Consider the following 17,211-nt stretch of genomic DNA (forward strand, 5'->3'; position numbering starts at 1 on the left):
CGTTGGGCAAAAAAACAGTTCGACTTAACAGTGTTGAGTTCGAGTTATCTATAGCAGTTTATCATTACGTGGGAACGGACCAAAGGAAATGTTCGAATTAACCATGTGTTCGAGCTATCCGTGGACGAGTTATCCATGTTTGACTGTATTTTAAACTGCATGTCACTTTCAATTTTTTACTGAACTATTAAATAGCCCTAACAATTTTTGTCTAAAAGTCAAGGAAGAAAATTGCTAGCAATTTACAATTTGCCCTTTTTAAAAACCGGTAAACAATCTTTTTTGCAATGGATGTCAACATCAATGTCAGAGTAGCATCCGATGTAGACGCTTGACACACTTCACTAAATTTTTAGAGATTGAAGTCAGAACATACAGTAAGTTGAACTTACAAAACAAAAAATAAATCAAAAACACTTCAGCACAATAGCGGTAAAGATTGTGCACAACTTTTTGTAAATAATATCTAAAGTTTTTATGTTTACAGATCTAATTCGCTCCATAAAATAAGTAAGTTCAACATGCGATCAATTTTTAGTTTTTAACTTTTATCCTTGTAGAACATATTTACTAGCATTTTTATGTAGATTACATAGGTTGCAAATAATTTACCTTCACCATGGCTATTTGAATGCCATGGTGCTCTATTTTTTAACCCTTTTCGTATAGCGACGTTTTAATCAAAGGTGGTGCTTAAATAAAGGGTTCACTGCATTTTTTAACTAGCTCGTCAATATTTTGCAAAGAGAAATTTAACCCATTTATGGGCGAAGCAATGCTAATGTTGCCTATATTTTATACTCTTCTACGGGTGGATCGAGTCGATGCCATCGGCTCCAGTAATTTTGCTAAATTGTTTTTATATATGTCAAATTATCAGACCGAGTTAAACAAGGAACGACTTTGATTATAAAATATTGGTGTTGTACTGTTATTAATAGTTTCGATGGTGTTGCTTGATTGTTTACAAGAAAAAAACAAAAACAGACACCACGATTTTAGTTTTTAAGGACTTTTCTCTCACTTCAAAGCTAGAATATGCCATAACAATGGCTGCTATTATGTTGTACAGTGTTCCTGTAGAGTATTCTCATTGTTCACCAAAACGCCTTAGTTTTTAGGTAATATAAACGACATTATGAACAAATCGGAATACAATGTGTATGATTTTGACCTTGGCTACTTCAAGTCAGGGTTAAGCTCTGATGATTATGACCATTGTTTTTTTAGGTACACTGTCATTAAAATCATGGTAACTACTACAGCAATGACAGATTGTTATTGATATAACTGAATCATTATGAGTACTGTTTATTAGGCACGTTTTTACAGATCGCTTTTTATTATGCATTGGTGAAGATCCAATGATGTTAAAATGACAGGCAAATAAAGGTGGCGGTCAATTAAATGGGTAGGGTTGTATTTTTCAACCCGTCTTTTATAGTGGCGTTTTATTAGAGGTGGCGTTCAAATAAAGGTGGCATTCACATAGAGGTTTTACAGTATAACCAGTTAATTTCTCAAGCATATATGTTACTGATATGGAAAAATGATAAAAGCGTGTGAAATCCTAAAACTGCTTAGCATATTTACGTTAGCCTGGTTCATATAATCTTTTCTAAAGATTATATGAACATTATTAATACATGCATTTCCTTTTTTCCTGGATTATATTTGGACTGGCAGAAGGTATGTAGTTTTTAGAGTATTGTTTGACTTATTTACTTTTTATAGGTTGAACACGGAGTAGATGAACTGCTCTTCAACCTGGTCATCTTGAGAAGCATTGTAAACAGTGAAGGTGTTGTTTGGCAAGTCAAAAAGGAGCAGTACTACATTATTGAGTGTATGCCTTTTACAGCTGAGGTAGATTTTTCTTATTTTTTATAGAAGATAGTTCAGTCTATGCGGTTACAGACATACTAAGAAATACATCAGCTTTTGTAGTCACAGTAGTCTTGCGTGCTCTTCAACCTTATTTCGTCTTTTCATAAACTCGAGTGTTTTTGTAGCCAAGTGATAATATGGCAAAGATCATTTTTACCACATAATTCCAATGTTAGCATGATAGTTGAACATCAAAAAGGTGTCAGTATAATTGTCTTGACATAGTGAACAGAGCAAGTGCTTTACCAAAGTTGCCACTGACTTCTATTCTATTTTGCAAAGCTTTGATAACATTTTAATTGAACTGTAACTGAACTATACACAATAAAACGGTCGAAACTGTTAGCTTGCTAAAATGGTTCAACTCAATGCTGCAGTTCTATTTTGAATAGCCTGCATGATTTAGAAAAGATATTTCTTAAGATCTTGCACTTTTGTAAATTTTTGTAGCATAAAAACAATGCATGTAGTTTTATTTAATCTCTCAGCTATTAAATAAAATAAAATAAATTTCATTTTTTTCAACAGTTGTTAGCTGATGTAACTGAAGTCTAATTGCGGATTATAGGCAGTCAGTGCAGCTTCATTAAGCCATTTGTGCTAATATTATTGTGCCCTTGCATTTCACTGGAACAGGAGTGTTTAATGAAATTATGCTTAAACATTGAAAAACGCTTTTCTCAAGTTTTAGGGTATCATTTTTGTTTTAGATTGGCTCCACTGATGGTAAACAAAAGCCCAAATCTGCACACAAAGTGGTAGACTTTTTGCCGACTATACACTGTATCACACCTCAGGAAGCCTATAATTTCTACAACAGCCAAGTTCAAGGTAGATACATTGCATTATGTGTATAGGTATAAATGTATGTGTTTGTATGTATGCGCATGTCTATACTAATAGAACAAAGCATAGATTTTCATGCATACAAAACTGAATGCAGTAATCAAGACAAACAATTAAAACTCACCATGCAAAAACCCGCGTATTGAAATGCAAAAGCATATGATCGCAAAATAGCCAATGACTGCCCACTTAACAGGAATTGGCAAGACAAACATAATCCACAGAGCCATGGAAAATGAAAAAACTGCATAAATGCCAGAAATGTGCATAGGTTTTTGCTCTACAGACCTGAAACCCAGCTACACTAACAACAAGGCATCATTTAATGTCAGAAGCAAACAAAATCCAACAGAACTAAGCAATCACATGTGGAAAGTAAAAGCCAAACTGTTGAGCATAGTATAAACTGGAAAATAGCAGATGCTCAGCCATACAGCAACAAAACAAATTACTGAAATCTCTGCATACTTGTAGAAATTATGTAATCCACAACTAAGCACATTAAAAAAAATGAGAGTTATCATTTTCTTGCGGGCACCCAAGAAGGCATCTTCTTGGGTACACATAAATTCCAGTGCATTATCGAATCCATTTCAGTGATTTATATCAACAGAAATATTAAATCATTTACTACTTGTCACACAAAGAGCCTTGCTGTGCGAAACAGATCTGTAGTGACTAAGAATTATTTTCTCTTACACATATTATTATTATTTTAATCCTTGGAAGTTTTATTTTTAGTTTAGAATCCTCTTTAGTTAGCATTTAGTGATACTAACTCTGTATATGTATTTTTTGTCAACAGCAGGTGACTCACATTAAAACAGCGACTATAAATTTTAGCAGCAGACTTTATTGGCTTTGATCAAGCTGTTCTCAGCAACAAGCATTGGCAACTTGTTCTCAACCACCTCGACTGCAAGGCCAAAGGAGTGCGGAATTATAAATTTTCAAACAACGCTACTGTTAGTGACCCAAAATATGCCATAAAGCTGCTGGTTGAGTGAGTATAAGCTATATTCCACTAGTAGGCTTGCAGTCCTGTTGGCCATGGGAGATCATCATTTGCAATGATCATATGCACAATTATTCCAGAGCATGGCAAGGTGACTGTTTGGTTGAGTGGTAGTACACTAGTACACTGATAAGCATGCCTGAACCTGATTATCCAGGTTTGATTTCCATGGGGCACAATATTTTTCTGCTAACATTCTTAGAGTAACTACGAATGGACACAACTGTTATTATAGTAAACATTGAAACCGATACGTTGCAATGTTGAAGATCACATCATAAATTTTTGTTATTTCATTTCATGAATTTTTTCATCCGACAACAGTATTTAAATAAACAAAAAATTTGCTACCAGTCATGATAGTTATTTTTCACTCTTGTGCACTTGAATAGAGTGCACAATGCCTTCAAACTGTTTTATACTAAACTGAGGAAACTTTGAATAATTCATCACTGTTATATTTTTCTCTGAGAAAATGTTCCTTAGTCTCACTAGGTCAACTGAAAATTACAAAGTCAATGAATGTGATGCTTTGCATGTTGGTCAAGCGTGCTGTAAAAATAATATTTTATGCTGGATTAAACTGTAAACTAGCACGCTGTCTTACTCTTTCCCTTCAATCCTGTGCAGTTAGGTTAATATAGGAGGATTATTAATATATATTAATCTTAATATCAATTATAATAATTAATATTATCAATAAGATCGTTCATAATAATATATGTTGCACTAAATATTTTGTTTAAAGTAATTGTTAACAAAAATTATTTACTAGTTTTAACTCTTTTGCCACCAAATTAATTTCTTGACTAGGACATAATTACGTTATCGGTGAAACCTAACATTTGCCAAAGGCGCATGTAAATCATTATAACTTTGGAACCTTATTTTTGAGTGATCTATAAAAAATATTTTTATACCAAAGTAATCAGCATAAAGTTTTACATCAGCTGATGCCATGGAAAATACCACCAATGCGTCGCAAAATGGGCGAACAGTTTTTTAGCCAGTATCGAAAAGGTCATGAGGTCAAAAAGGTCATGAGGTCAAAAAGGTCATGTCAAAAAGGCCATGAGCATGTCAAAGTCGATTTATCAATTTTATTTTAGTGTACAGCATTATTATTATCGTAAATAAAAATTAAGATAATCAATCATAGTAGTATTATTGTTCGACAAGAATCAAAGTCCATGCATTTAAAATTAGTTTAACTTTGTAATGCGTTTGACATGATTTATCAAAAATAAAAAATAAAAGATAAAAGCAAGTTCTTGGAAAACAAAATTAGCTCAGGATGAATTTCAAACATGTTGTATTGGCTCAACACATGCAAATAATTGTTTCCTTTCGTGGAAGTACAGATATGATAAGGTAATAATTAACTACTCACTAATCTGAAATGATTTTTTGCTTCGGAAACGTTTGAAGCCTGCTAAAGCCACATGATGTGGCACTTTGGTCATACAGAAAAGTTTTGCTGAGTTGCACTACAAAGCTCATGGTAGCGAGAGAGTTAACAAGTTTTTATTTGAATAATCCTCTAAATGGGTATCTTACACCTGCTTTTACAGCCATTATCCTTGAACAATTTAAATATATTTTGCAGGAACTGTGGACTAACCGATCCAACCTGGTTGGAATTATGTCATTATGTCCACTTTCTGAGCAGCCAGCTCACCCAAGTTCTGAAGTCAGCATTTTGTGGTCCAGTTTATCAAGAGGACCTGCCAGGATTCAAGACATTTGTTATTAACTTCATGCTCAAAATGGCTCAGGTAAGTTAAGTTTACTCAAGTTTTCAGTGAACGCTCAATTGCTTTGGCAAATTGCCCACTCTTTAATTGGTTCTTTTACTCTTATAATAAACACATAAATGAACTGTTAGCTAAAAGTGATTCTAATACATTTTGTAAGGTGATATTTGTTTTGAAACAATCTTGTTTCAGGAAAGAATAAATGGGGGTATTGGGTAATTTGGTGAACTTCTGTGGGCAGCGAGGAATGCAATTAATAGTGTTGGTAGCATTATTAGCAGGCTAGAATGACTGATCCATAGAATATGAACAAGATAGATGATACAAATTGTAAAACATATTTCAGAAAAGTGGATGATTACCAAATTACAATTCCTTTTTCAATGTTTTTTGTTAAATAATTTAATTGTTAGATTTAGTAGAATTCAACTGAATACTACATCAAATAATAATGAAAGTAGAACTATAAATGTACTTACAGATATATGATCAACTGTCATAATACAGTTTGTTTACATAATGAATACTTCTAGTAAATATATAATAGTAAAAATAATATAATTTGTACCAAAAGAAATATATATGACAGTTTGTAAGTATTTCACCTAATATAGATATGAGGATTGGTTGATGTAAGTAGAGAATGTTGTACAAAAGTGCTGATAATTTAAGAGAAACTGGTGCTTGTGAATAATTTTGGTTAATGGATAGCTTAACCTCTTTGCAGGATTTTGCAACAAGATCACTAAAAATTGCTGAGGAATCACCTGGACGAGCTATTCATCAAGTGAGCATAATATAAATTACCTTCCTTGGGTTTTACATTAATTCTTGATAAGACCTTTAGAAAGGATTTTTCAATAAGTGCCTGTTGAAAATGGACAAAAAGACTGGTTACAGTAGCACCTACAACCAATAATAATAATAACCAATAAACAATAATCCTTTCCGAGAACATTTACACTATAGAGATTTTACTTTATACAAGCTGTAAGATATATGTAATTTGAGTAGTCTATTCCATAATCCATCTCAAACTCACCTATTTGGTCCTTGCCACAGAGTAAAGCTAAACCTAACTTTTTAATTTTATGACTTTACAGTAACTGTGGTATTATTGGTTTGTGTCGACAAATTATTTATTTTTCTTATGGTTTTCAATCATTGTAGGGCCCATGATAGACATTTCTAGATATGCAGAGATATTTCTAAATATTTCTAGATATATATATATAGATTTATATGTATATATACACATATATGTATATACATATATGTATATACATATATGTATACACATATATACATATATGTGTATATGATATATAAATACATGTCTATATGAAAATATATAGATATATCTACATAAATCTTAAAGTATGTCATTCGCCTGTCCAGCTATATGTCTGTCCAGCTTCAAAGTCACATTTACGTTAATTATGGACTTTGCTACCGCAAGTTGATGGGCCACTTAATAACATTTCCGTAATTAATGTTGCTGGCTTGTTGCACGTCCACCGATGTTATCAAACAGGAAATCTTTTAATGAAAGTTAAATTATTGCTCTTACAGGTTGCTGCTGGAGAAACGAAGCAGTTGTTTGAAAATCTTACCATGAAGAAGACCTGGGAGCAGTCTAACTATCCGTATCTGTTCTTCAATGAAGATGGAGAGTCCTTTACCGCTCTAGGATTTGATGCTCGAAGAGGTTTGCAAAATGAATTGCTGCATGTAGAATTACAAATTCTTTTATTTTAATCAGGTGTTATTTTGTCAGTATTGCTTTTCTTAACTTTGTATTTAGGCTAAAATATACAAATTAAAAAATAATTTCTTCATTTTGAGCAGTGCTTTGGCATGCGTTGCTGCAAATAATTACAAATGAGCAAACATACCCCGGAGCAATTTAATTAATGGCACTAATGTCAAGACCTGCATTTCATTTAATATTGTTGTAGAATTTTTAGACAAAATGTCTTACAAATTCATAATCAATCTCGACCATTTTACTTAGCAAAAAGAGTGCTCATGAGCCTGTTTTGTACTATATTTTGTATTGTGCTTTTGCGCTATTTTATATTCATACATAAGTGGGCTTCAAACTCAGTTAACCCTTTGAACCTTAACCAGGCCTTTTTGTCAATGAGTGGCAGTAACCCTGGGCAATCTGTCCAACAATCCAAAGTTTTTAAACAGTTTTTAAATATATATAAACGTACTCTCAATACATTGATATTTGGTAAAACGCTAATAAAAAAAGTCAGGCAACCCACAGCAAATGTCATCAAACAGAAAAAAACAGTGCTTCACCATTATTCGGGCTAAAACTATAAAAGTTTGTACAATTTTAAAAACCTTGTAAAAACATTTACTGTAGAATCGTATCCATTTTGCACTTGTTTATCATCATTTCATGACACAAAATATACGGGAAAATTAGAGTTAGTGCCATAGAATTCTTTATTTGCAATCATTTATGACTTGCCAACAAACGAATCGTATCAACTTTTTTGCGATATTGTTCTAATAAAATGTTATTAAAATGAAGGAAGTGGGTAAAGATATTTAAAAACTGTTACAAATAGAAGTGAAAATTCCGGTCTAACATCCTGTGCACGAATTAATTTGATTGGTTTGCACTGTTACTTAGAAACAGCTTTTGTAAACAAAGCCATGTGAATGCCGCAAACGAGCTGTTAGGTATTCTGACACACTCTACGTAATGCTAAATAACCGGCCGTTAGAAATGCAAGGGTATAAAATATAAATAACATAGTGATGAGACTATAAATACTCTTACTGCATTTCATGAAATGTTCTGAACATGACACAATTTTTAGCAAAGTTTCTATTTCGATGTGCTGTCTGTGAATTAGTTAAGTTTCTTTTTTGGTATTCATATCATGTATATATATATATATATATATATCTATATATATATATATATATATCTATATATACAACATAAATAAAAGAATAGTGGCCACATACTGCTTATTAGGACCTGGGAATGTAGCAAACGATTTTTGAAGTCGTCTGGCCTATTCAGCAGCAATTAAGATTTTACATGAAGACTCCTCATTTTCAGCCGTTTTTCATTGTATTGAAATTTCCATTTTAAATTCATCTTTCTGATACAGGTGTGCATTAATTGAAGTATTCACTAAATACAATGTAGATTATCTGTATAAATTCTCCTAAATGCAATATAATTTTTCAGAGAATTACAAAGAATTTAAAAAATCTTTATTCAAGCATTAGAAACAAAATAATTTTTTTCACTTTTAGCGTATTTGCTCAATGTGGATTTTCTAATAGACAAGTTCCCAAAGTGCAATTATTTAAGAATGTTTTGTATTAAAGCATAGTGTGAAAGTTTTTCTGAATTAATATGGTTACAAAATTTTTGATTTGTTTGTTGCCGTATTTTAAAGATTCGCACACAATATACATGTACTTTCTAGAAAAATACTTAAATAAGAATTTGTCATAATTCTTCACATTATCCAATGCATTAGGATCTAATTTTGCCTTAAAGGAAAGACAAAATTGACTGCTCAGTGGAAATATTTTGAAGTAGAGAGAAATCAAAATGTTTTTTAATAATTTCGTAACACCAAATAACATACTGGCAATTAAAAATCAATTGAGAAAAATTGCAAATGTCTTTTTTTTCAGGTAAAAGTACTGTTTTCCAAAATACAATCACTTAATAATGCCACCTGCTCTTTTGTATTAATAACATTGACTTAGATATGTCAAAGACATATATGTACTCTCTTTAGTGAGAAATATCGTTGCATAGATTGAAGTTAAAAGCAAGAAAATTAAAACCTAACAACTAAATTTTGGCAATACTGTCTTCAACCAACCTGATTTTTTATGCAACTTTTTCAAGTTCAGCAATCTCAAAACTTGAAAGCTTTGAGGTTGCAAGTATCTTCTGAGCTCACTTGTTTTTAGCATGTTAGTTGCGCCTTCAAAATCGACTTATAATTTATGTTGTTTTTTAGCTTCTGGAAGCTCTGGATTTGCTCTTTTTGACAAAAATGGAAACAAATTTTTTGATGGTTACAACACCATGTCAGTACAGCTCTACGATGCACTCAAACTTAACAGAGTGCCAATATCGGAAGACTTTGATCTGTTGTCAAGGTATTAAAAGTATTAGTTTATGCATTGGTATTATGCTAGTTAGACTAGCGTTCAGTACACATGTGTAAATCTTTATTTTTGTATGTTCCTTTAGTGGGTTTTCCACCCAAGTTGGATCAGCTTACTACTATTTGAAGGAGTTTTGTTTCAGCATGAGATTTTATTCATGACATGTATTTTAAAATCTCGCAACACCCAGCACTAGAGAATGCGACTGTGATTTTGTGATAAGAAATAAACAATTTCTTAGAAATCGTCAAAATATTTGCCAAAGTCATATGGGGAAAAACCGAAACTTGTTGTTTTTAGTTAGGTTTTATTTATTGTTTTTAGCATGCAGGTTTTATTCACATTGATGCATTTGACGCTACAGCTAGTTTATATCAGTTTTACACAATCAAAACTTTCAGCAGATCTGATAATATAGTAAAATGTTTTAATATATAAAAGTTGTGAGAACTTAATTTTCTATTATCTTTTAGATCAAAACAGTTGGAAAAACTTCGGAGCATCATGGCTAAAAATCTAGTTCTTCAAAAACAACCAGACAAATCCGATGCTTCTGCAACGCCTGTCCAGGTCCAAATGTTTAGTGACACGGATGACCCGGACCCTAACTACGTGCTGACAATGGACAATGCCAAGAAAATTCTAGCTATCCATCAAAGACTCAGGTAGAATATTTTCTTGTTTGAGCATCATTTATATGCAGGCTGATGTTGCAAGCATTCTTACCTGGTTATTCATGTTTATAGAGTGAACATTCCTGTGATAATCATGGGAGAGACTGGCTGTGGCAAGACAAAGCTCATAGACTTCATGTCCAAGCTGCAAGTGCCCACTGAACTAAAGGATAAAATACAGACAATGGAGATACTCAAGGTTAGGTTGGCTATTTCTTAAGTTCCATAAACCTTTGGACTTTCAATTTTACTCCATTTATTAAGTGACCAACTCACTTTTGATTGCTTTCAAAAGTTGTCCTTCAAAATGTCTGGTCTTTTGAAACATGCTTGCATGCTTTTGGAATTCTTTTTACTTTTAGAGGCCTTGGCAGTTTTTCAAAATTGATAGTGGCTTTAGTATTTTTAAAAAATTTTTGAGGAAATATCTGAAAAACAAATTACTAAATTTAGTAAAGAAGAAGTTACAATTTAATAACAACTTATCAAAGAAAGCTAAAATCTTTTAAGAAAGATGAGGCAACACTTTAAATAGGCCCATTCAGCAAAACCTGTCAATTGCCATAAATTTTCCTAAAATTGTAGAAAATATTTTAAATGTACTAACTTATCCAGTGGCAACAGTTGCTTGAAAAATGCACTTGAAAATTTGAATTTCCAAACACTTTCCAATAGTAATAGAGCAGTATAAGATAGATAAATGATTACTTGTCAACACAATTTTCCTACTTTCAATGTATAACTTATTTTGAACAACCTGAATATGCTTCAGATTGTTTTCAAATGCTGTTGACTCATTTACTCTACTAGTTAGCTTAAAATATAAGCTTTATGGAGTTTTAAGAGTTCTTACTAAATTTGGTAAATTTAATAACTCAGATAAGTTTCAAGGATTTTTAAACAGTTCTTTTTATAAACTAATCCCAAGATAATGAAAATTATTCAAAATTAGTAATAAATAAGCCCCAACCCCAAAATTTGCACACATAGAATAAACGATGATTATGATCTTACGATCATCTCAGCAATTTTGTCTAAGTACATGTAGTTCAGCAAGTGCAATTGTGGGTTTAATGCTAGATGTGCAGTGAGCCTTTTTTATTGCAGGGTGAGTTTTTAAAGTAAAAGTAATTCCTCCATTAAAGTATATGAAGGAATGATTCATATGAAATGATTTGAAGCATACATATGATATGGTTCAAATGTTTATTATAAATTTATTGATTATCAATAACCAAAGTGTTTAGATACTTGAAAGTGAAGAAATCAATTATTCTATTATTGAAAAGCTAAACGCCATATTGTTATCACTAGAAATTCCACTGTCATACAGCCCACGACCAAAATGATATTGGAAAAAAGAAAGGGTACTGATGGTTGAGAAATGCAATATTAGCAGTCAAATAGGATAACTGCAATGGTAGCTGTAATGTGCTGGGTGTTATTATATACAACAAATAGCAATAATGAAAGGAAAAGATTATATGTTTATATCTCTTCTCCAGCAAAAAAAAGAAATGCAATGTTGGCCAATATTAGAAGTAAAATGCACTGATATTATTAGAATAACCAATATTATTTATATAGTAACTAGCTGCATTACCCGCCTACAGTAACAGATTCACGTGCAGCATAAGGTTTATTGAGAGTTGGCTTTCATACTGTAAAACAACTCCAAATATGCAGTTACATCTCCCTCTCTCCATCTCTCCCTCTTTCCCCTCTCTCCCCTCTCTCTCTCTCCCTCCCCTCTCTCTCTCTCCCTCCCTCTTCCCCCTCTCCCTCTCTCTCCCCCTCTCTCTCCCTCTTTCTCTCTCCCTCTCTCTCCCCCTCTCTCTCCCTCTTTCTCTCTCTCTTTCTCCCCCCCTCCTCCTCGCTCCCCCTCTCTCTCACCCTCTCTCCCCCCTCTCCTCCTCGCTCTCCCTCTTTCTCTCTCTCCCTTAGTTCAACACAACACATGCGGATAGACAACATTTTTGGTTTTTCTGTTGGGCGTATGAAGAAACAGTTTTCGGCGCGTGCCTACTTTTGAGCAGGCGACGTATATCTGGTCATGGCTGATGCAGGGTGACAGTAAGTCGATAGCAGCTGCTCTCTTTCTTTTCACAATAGCGTATCGCAACCCTCGGAGTACTCGTGAAAGTTCTGTAATAGTAAGTTACAGTAGGCCTACTCGTAGCTGGAAAAAGATTAGTAACTCGGCTGCTGAAGGAAATGAACATGACTCACTATCACGAACAGCGGCAAATCCAATGTTATTAAGTAGTGGAGATGTGGCAATTCATAGACAATACAACATCGTATAAGAAACACTTACCTTTTTGATGTGGAAATTTAGTAGGTGAGAAATGCGTTTTTCCAGTGGCTCCAAGAAACAAACGTTTACGTGACCTTCCCGGTACACGTTGGCAGTAAATATTAATTGCATGTAAATAACTACTCGTCAATTTATTTTATTTAATGAACAGTACATTTGTATAGCTGTATAGACACCTTTGTATAGGCCGCAGAACTCAGGAAAGGTGCTTTTTAACACGGCAGAAAATTTGCCGTTTAAAGAGTGTGCTAACCGGGGATTTCGGTTAATGCGCACGAGCGGTGAAAGAAAAACAACAGAATCGCCACACCTTTATATAAGCCGCTTGGCTCAAATCGTCAGAGAAAAGTAGCGGTTAATAGTCCATATTACGAAATTACGATATTACGAAATTACGATAATTAGTACTCATATTAATTCGGTTGGTTTCGTTCGACCGAATGGAAAAAGAAAGACCGCTCTATAATTTATTTATCGTTACTACACATATTAATTCAGTTCGCTTCGTACGACCGAAATTCGTATGACGATAAAAGGAAAGACTGCTCTATAAAGCCTGGTTCCCATATACGTCACAAAGCACCGGCGGTAATATCGCGCAGCAAAACACTTGCGGTGCTCAGCGCAGTTTAATGTTCACATAAAAGCCACATCGTTAATAATATCGTAAACAGAATTGCGTAATCAAATAAACTGTTCGCTCGCCATGCCGTTCCTATAATGGTGACCTTTACCCGTACAATGCATTTCGGGAAGGTTTTGCCTGCGGTCGTTTGCGAAATTTGAACAGCGCTAAACTATTGTGGTGCCGCCGGCAACTACCGGCGGTCCTCGGCGATCCTCGGCGCATACGTTCCCATTTCATCGCTAATAGCCTGCGGTGTGTCGCCGGGGCTTTGCGACGTATATGGGAACCGGGCTTAAGGCGGACACTTAAGGCGAATTATTGTAATAATCTCATAAGAAACGTTAAAAATATCATCGTCATTTGCTTTACTTATACTGTGTTGGACATCAGTTAGAATGGAAAAGTATTCAAATGTGTCGGCAAATAAAAATGAAAAAATTGAAATCGGCAAAAATGAAACGATTTCTGTACTCCTATGTTAATTGCCAAAACCTTCGGCAGTTCGACAATGCTATAGACTGGTAAATAGTGCACGTTATTTTTTCGTGAACTGTGCAAGACTTCATCGTTCTATTATCTGTCCCTCGGCGTTTCAATTTTCGGTCCTAACTTTTATTAAACCAAGCTTTTCAAGTGTTTTGTGGCGATTTTCGTTGAAATTAATCTGTCTATTTGTGTATAATCCGATCAGATCGGTAAGTTTTAAGATATTATCGAAGGTTTACAAAGACTTGGTAACATATTTAAATAGGTTTAAATGTGTTTTGTAACGTTATTATACTTTAACGACTTTACATAACGATGCTTAAATTTGTTGATGAAACTTATTGACGAGGGTTCGTCTCATTGTTGATGAATAATTTTTGTAAGTTGTGTGCACATGCATTTATCGTAAAAACTCCCCCACTTCGCTCCGCTCGTTTGGTCGTGGGATTAAATAAAGCTTTTTGATACTTATGCTTTTTCTAGCTATAAAGCTAACAAATTGCTATATAAATAAAATCATATTCTGTACTCATCAGTCCAATCTCAAGTTACCAATAAACTACTACGGCTATTTAAACACTGGAAGAACTCAGTATTTCAAACTTTTGAAATAACCACATTATTACCTTCAAGTTATTGAGAAACATAACAGAAGTTTATTGGCAACAAGGACTAAAACTTACAAATAAAACAAGAGTACTTATTTACAATATATCATCCAATAATGGCAGAAGCAAGTGGCAAACTGATTAAGCTGATCCAGTCGCAGCAAGAAGAAGCTCAACAAGCTAGACAAGAACAACAAAAAGCTAAACAAGAACAAGAGCAAGCTAAACAAAAACAAGAGCAAGCTAGACAAGAACAAGAGCAAGCTAGACAAGAACAAGAGTAAGCTAGACAAGAACAAGAGCAAGCTAGACAAGAACAAGAGCAAGCTAGACAAGAACAAGAGCTAGCTAGACTAAAACAGCTGGACGAAAATTGAAAATTAATAGAACTAATTTTGTAAGAAGCTAAGGGAAAGAAAACATCGACAGCATCTGTATCGAAATTTCATGAATTTGATCCAACAACGGAGTTACTAACAGACTACATGAACAGATTCAAAACCTTCATAGAAACTAATTCAATTTCACCTGAGAAGGCCACATGAGTTTTCTACCCAATCATCACCCAGCATTATTTAAAAAACTAAGCAACATGGCAGCACAGCTAGGTACACCTAAAGCTATCAATGATTTAAGCATGGATGAAATAGTTAATTTTTTGAAAAAACAATTTGACCAAGCACAATTTATTGTAAGAGAATGCTACCAATATTGGAGTGACATGCAGCACAAACCAGAAGAGACAATTCCTAAACTTGCAGCAAGAATACGCCAAGATGCTACAACTTGCGCTTTCTCAGACCTCATAGATCCATTAGATGAAGCGCTGAGAACAAGATTCATTTGTTCTGTCAACAATGAGGCAGTACTAAAATAATCTTTAAAGTCAAAGATGGGGAATCAACTTTCAATAAAGCCATTTAAATAGCTCAGGAAACAGAAAAAGCAGCCGGAGTTGCCAAGAAAACTGTTCATGGAAAGCAGCCAAGACTGAACAGAGTTTTCACCAAGAAGAACAGCTGTGCACCATCAACACAACAGCACAACAGACAGGAATCAACTAGGCCATTACAGAAGAATCCATGCTACAGATATGATAAAGTGGACACCTGCCAGATAACTGTCGGTTCAAATCTTCAACTTGCAATTGTTGTTACAAAATTGGACATATTGAGCCTGAATGCATTAAAAAAAAGACAACTTCACAACTAGTAAAAATAATTGAAACTCTACACATGACAAAGCTTGCCGTTAATTTCGTACCCAAATTACATGAGGAAATAAAACTACAAGGACTAACTTTTAATATGGAACTTGACACAGGAGCCTGTAACAACTTCATAACTCAATATATTTGGAAGCAGCTAGGAAAACCTTCCTATCAACCTTTACAAGTGGACTAAAAATCAGCTTCGGGACACATGATAAAGACCATGGGACAATGTAACATTGAAACCAAACTACCTCTAGAGGAACAAAAAACTCTACAGTTTGTAGTAAGCACTGTCCAATACCTCAATCTACTAGGAAGAACACCTATCAAGCAATTAATAATCTATTGATGATAAAATAAGAGAGAACACAATTTCTAAAATCACCCCAGTTCAGCCAGACACATCTTTACAGAAAGATTGCAAACGACTAAGTGACAGAATTTCCTGACCTTTTCAAGAACGAACTTTGATGTCTCAAAGACTACCAACTAAATATAAACTTCAAAGCTACAGCTACACTAAAGTTTTGCAGAACACGACTGGTACCATTTGCAATATTTTATTACTCAAATAGAGCTTATGATGCAGTAATAGCTAAAGTAATTTTGAAACCAACACAATTTAATGATTATGGCACACCGGTGGTGCCAGTCAGAAAGCAGAAGCTACCAGGACATAACTGCACAGGCACAGAGTATGTGGAAAGTACTCCAAGACAGTGAGCCAACAATTGGAGACCCACATATAAATCATTCCTCTCCCAGAGAACATAATTCCAAGACTAGGATGGGGATCTGGCCACACCAAAATAGACTTAGCAGATGCATATAACCAAATAAGAGAGGCAGAGAGCCAAATAAAGCTAGCTTTATCTACACATACAGGATTTCTGCTACAGAACAGACTTCATTTTGACATTAGTTCAGCCTCAGGTCATTTTCAAGAGATTATGGAACAACTCTCACAAGATCTATCAGGAGTTGCAGTTTATCTGGATGACATTTTGGTCAGTGGATCTTATGCTAACAGCCATTTACATAATCTAAGGAAACTACTACAGAAGCTATCTAACAATGGACTGAGATGCAAGTTGGAAAAATGTTGTTTTGCACATTTACCGTTGAATATCTGGAACACAAGCTCACTCCTAATGGAATAAAGAAAGGAAGGAAAGCAGACGCAGTCATGCAGATGCTACCACCTAGAAATGAGACAGAGCACAACCAATTTCTACCTAACTAATCAACAATAATAGAGCCACTACACAGATTGACTCGCAAAGATGACAAATGAAGTTGGGGCTCACAGCAGCAGACAAGTTTTAACAAGATTAAAGAGATGCTTTCAACAGACCAAGTGTTAACCCATTTTGATTCAGCATTAGACATAGGAATCTCCTGTAATGCTTCAGAGACTGGAATAGGAGCTGTACTATTTATTCGAAATTATTCTGTCTTGAAGGTAAGAACTCTGCACGTAGCACATTGTAATGTTACATTTTTTGCAGACCATACTCACAAAGTGCACTAAAGTTATTGTAGGTAACTATAGTTACTAAGGTTAACGTATTGTTTTGTTACTATTTTTTAATGATGACGATTTTTACTATGATTACATT

This window comes from Watersipora subatra, chromosome 6 (assembly GCF_963576615.1).
Source record: "Watersipora subatra chromosome 6, tzWatSuba1.1, whole genome shotgun sequence".
NCBI lineage: Eukaryota > Metazoa > Bryozoa > Gymnolaemata > Cheilostomatida > Watersiporidae > Watersipora > Watersipora subatra.